The sequence below is a fragment of the Lathyrus oleraceus genome, chromosome 4 (genome assembly GCF_024323335.1).
Source record: "Lathyrus oleraceus cultivar Zhongwan6 chromosome 4, CAAS_Psat_ZW6_1.0, whole genome shotgun sequence".
NCBI lineage: Eukaryota > Viridiplantae > Streptophyta > Magnoliopsida > Fabales > Fabaceae > Lathyrus > Lathyrus oleraceus.
The window spans coordinates 494485749-494490141 of NC_066582.1; the positions used below are offsets into that span (position 1 = coordinate 494485749).

A 4393-nucleotide genomic window follows, 5' to 3' on the forward strand; every position below is an offset into this window, starting at 1 on the left:
GTGGTGAAAGGGTGGAAGACGATGGAGTATTTGAAGAAGAGGAATGGTAATGGTTAAGGGTGAGGCGCTCAGGGAAAGACCTAAAGGCTTCTTCTCTTTTTCCGTTTTTAATCCTTTTCTTTATTTTTTGAGAGAGAGAGTAAGTTAGTGTCTGTTGGTCCCCTTTGTGAAGTCAGCAGAGAGAGTAAAATATAACAATCTCCAACGGACAAAACCTTATTCTTTTATTTTTTTTATTTTTGCTGGGAGAGACTGATGGAGTGGGTAGGTGGTGATGGAAATGAGGGTAACGTGTGAGAGAGAGAGTATTGTGGAAGAGAGGAAACGTGAGGGAGAGAGGAAACGTGAGGTGTCTTTATTTTATTTTATTTTTATTTTTTATTAATAATTCTTATTATCTATTATTTAAAGAAAAAATATTTATTAAAAATTCTTAGATAGTAATTTAATTTAGAAAATTATAATAATAGGACAAATCTCTAATTTTGAATATTAAAACAAAGAAATAAAAGGATTGATTATGAATAGAAGTCGGCCGTAAATTTGTTCGAAAAATTAAATCAGGCACACTAAAATGATCAGCACAAAATATACTTATTGAAAAAATACACCGTTTCTTTAAATTCTGAAATAAATTTGCACCGGTTAAAAGGCTCAGGCGGGTCAAAATGTAATCGAAACAGTCGCTAAAATAAACAACGAGCAGACCAGTTTAAACTACGTGAACCGTAGATTAATAATATTGGTATCTGTAATTTTAATTTTGAAACTTTTTACCTGCTGATTTGTGCACGTTCTTGAGAAATGATTCAATCGATTTGTCTGTATTTTCAATAAATTTATTTTGACTGATATTTTAGTTATTATTCATGATGGAATGCATGTCATGTTGTGCATATGATGCAAATTAAAAATGAAATCAATTTTACAAAAATTTAAATATGCCCGGACAAAATTGGGCTATGACAGATGACTTCTGTGAAAGGGATTTCTACGTGAAGTTTTTCTATAACCTTAATGAATTTCTGATACTGGTTATTGATCTGGGTCTGTTTGAGTCTTTGCGGATATGGTATCGGTGGTTTGTATGGCGGGGTGGTACATAAGTTTTGTTTTTAGGTTCTTCTCCTTTTTCTTGACCTTCCTGTTTTTTAGATTCCTCTGGTTCCTTCACTTCGTCCGTGGGTTCGGTATATTCCTTAGAAGTTTTGGGTTCACTCAATCCTGAGTTAAATGGCTCATCATAAGCGGTCCCACTTCATAGGGTAATGGCATTGGCTTGTCCTCTCGGATTCTGTTGAGGTTGTCCAGGGAACTGTCCTTCAGGTGTAGTCTGGAGGGCTTGGTTTAAGGCTACCTGAGAGATCTGGGTTTCAAGCATCTTAGTGTGAGTAACTATTTGGTCAACCTTGGTTCCTAACTGGGTAATCAGTTCGTTAACGTGAATGTTCTGGTTCATGAACTCTTTGTTTTGTTGGGTTTGAGCAGTGATAAAATTTTCCACAATTTTCTCAAGGCTCGGCTTTGGTGGCACAGGTTGCATAGGTTGATTTGGTCTTGGGGCTTGGCAACCTGGTTGTCTCGGAGGTGCAGTATTGTGGATAGGATTATTGTTCTTATAGGAGAAGTTTGGGTGATTCCTCCATCCAGGGTTGTAGGTATTCGAATATGGATTCCCTTGGGCGTAGTTCACTTGCTCAGAGTTGGTTTCGTTTAAGAGACTGCATTCTGCAGATTGGTGTCCTTTGGTTCCACATATCTCACAATCCGACGAAACTGCAGCTGCAGTATTCGGGTTTATACACATATGCTCAACCTTGAGGGCTAACGCGTCCATTTTAGCTTGCATCATGTCTATAGAGCTTAACTCATGTACTCCTCCTTGGGCTTCCTTTTTCTCAACTGTCGCTCGTTCGACTCCCCATGATTGATGGTTTTGAGCCATATCTTCGATAAGGGCACTAGCTTCAGGGTAAGGTTTGTTCATCAGTGCGCCACCTGTGGCAGCGTCGATGGTCATCTTAGTGTTATAGTGAAGTCCATTATAGAAGGTCTGAATGATTAACCAATTTTCTAAACCATGATGTGGGCATGCTCTTAACAACTCTTTATATCTCTCCCAAGTTTCGAACAACGATTCTCCTTGATTCTGGGTAAATCTGGTTATTTGGTTTCGAAAAACGGCGGTCTTACTTGGGGGAAAGTATCCAGCAAGGAATACTTTTCTAAGGTTTTCCCAATTTGTTATGGAATTGGGTGGAAGGGAATCTAACCATGATAGGGCTTTATCTCTGAGGGAGAAAGGGAATAATCTTAAACGGATCGCCTCAGGAGAAGCTCCATTGATTTTAAAAGTGTTTGCTAATTGGAGAAAGATTTTTAAATGTTGGTTTCGGTTCTCAGTTGCAAGACCTGCGAATTGTCTATGTTGCACTAGTTGCAACAGGGAGGGTTTAAGTTCGAAATTATTAGCTGGGATGGTTGAGTTTACTATACTAGAACTAGGTTCTTCGTTGGATGGTTGGGCGAAATCCTTAAGAGGTCTTTGATTTTGATCTTCGGCCATAGCTCTCCTAATTCTATGGAAATATAAATGTGCGCGAGCGTAACGTTCAGGTTTCGCCAGAGGATCTACTAAGCTTCTGGTGCTGCGAGTCCTTCGCATTGACCGGCAGGTAACAACCTAAGTCTAAACGATATAACAACAGGGTACGAAATTTGACGAAATTGGTCCCCGGCAACGACGCCAAAAACTTGATGCGTTGTTTTTCGCAAGTATACGAACGCGTCAGAGTAATATAAAAGATTGTCGAATCCACAGAGACCAAATGTCAATCTATCGTTATCTATTGTTACGGTGTTTATCTAAGGTAATCGAAACAGGGTTTTTAAGAGTGCACAATAAAAATTAAAGTATTAAATTAAATTCAATTAATAAAGACAGGTTTGAATGTAATTCACATAATCAATTAATAATCCAATGTACTTGCTAATAGAATTACTTATGGGCAGTGTTTCCTACTTTGAAAAGAACCAATTTAACGGAAACTATCGCTTTCGCGTATTCAGAACCGAGTTGTACTCCCTAATCAAACCCTCTTATTGTCACTTATAAAAAGGCGCGCATTGCGTTAGAGTAGTAAACCTATTTTTAAGAAATATAGTGTCTTGACTAAGTTGAAAAGTATTTTGACCTGGATTTCTTAACCAAAAGAGGTTCTCACGAACCAGACTCTAAACTTATAAACGCGTCCAAAAATAGTTTTAAAACCACTTTTCTTTTTAAGTTAAAAACTCCTAATGAACTAAACAAAGCGTTTTCGCTGTATTTGAAATAGTTAAAAACAACTAAGTTTAAACAGATGTCGGACGGCTTTCGATCTTACCCAACGGAAATTAAGTGCGCGAAAACTTAAGTTGAAAGTCAAAATAGCCCTTAAGTGTTTCTACAAACAATTGTACGGATTATCGGTTCAATTACGATCCTTACATTCTAACCTTTATAGGTTTAGCCATACATGGTAAAGTAAAAATTCATTTTGATTTTTATCATAAAAACGGATAAAAAAGGCAATAAGTGCGAGTGTAGAAAAGTAAATAAAAGTAGTGCGATGCAAGAAATAAAGGAAAGTAGTGCAGTGCGAGAAATAAACAAAGTAAAGTGCGAGTGCGGAAAAGTAAACAAAATAAAGGCAGTGCGGGAAAGTAAACAAAGTAAAGGCAGTGCGGGAAAGTAAACAAAGTAAAGGCAGTGCGGGAAAGTAAACAAAATAAAGGCAGTGCGGGAAAATAAAGTAGACAAAGGTAAAGCAATAAAACCTGTTCCAATCGGAGGGTCGAATAAAGTGCGAAACAGAAATGAAAATGGCGGCAGGATTAAACTTCCTTCCAAAGTGCTCCAAACTCGATTACAGACTCGATTACACAGTGTGGCAACACTCCGATGTGAAGCGATTACCACTTTTACACAATACTGATATATGCCTAGTTGTAACTAAGTTTGGATGCCTAAACAAATGAAATCAAGATTCTATTTATAGGCAAGAAAAGAACATGGAGATTACAAGGATGCCCATAAGTTTGAAAATGGGCGGGAACCATTTTGTTCTTGTGGCGCCCGCCACAACATCATGGCGCCTACCACAGGAGGAAATTTGCAGCCCCAAGTGGAGATCGTGCGGGACGTCGCAGTTGAGGAGAAGTTGAAACTAGGACATGTCATGGTTGGACCCATGGCGCCAGCCACAGTGGGAGCCACAAGTGTAAAATGCTGATTTTTTTGGCTTTTTAGCTCATTTTCGCTCCTTTTCTCGATCGGAGCTCCGATTAGACTGGAAACCTGAAAACAAAGAAAAACATAGTAATAACATAACAAAATAACAATAAAACAACT

The 4393-nt window shown here is 38.2% G+C and overlaps 1 non-coding gene across 1 annotated transcript; it reads left to right on the forward strand.

The window, feature by feature from the left end:
* The first annotated feature begins 2075 nt into the window (after positions 1-2075).
* LOC127077398 (small nucleolar RNA R71) lies at positions 2076-2182 on the forward strand. The gene has a single exon (XR_007787213.1). It is a non-coding gene; the product is annotated as a small nucleolar RNA R71 (small nucleolar RNA).
* The last annotated feature ends 2211 nt before the right edge of the window (positions 2183-4393 follow it).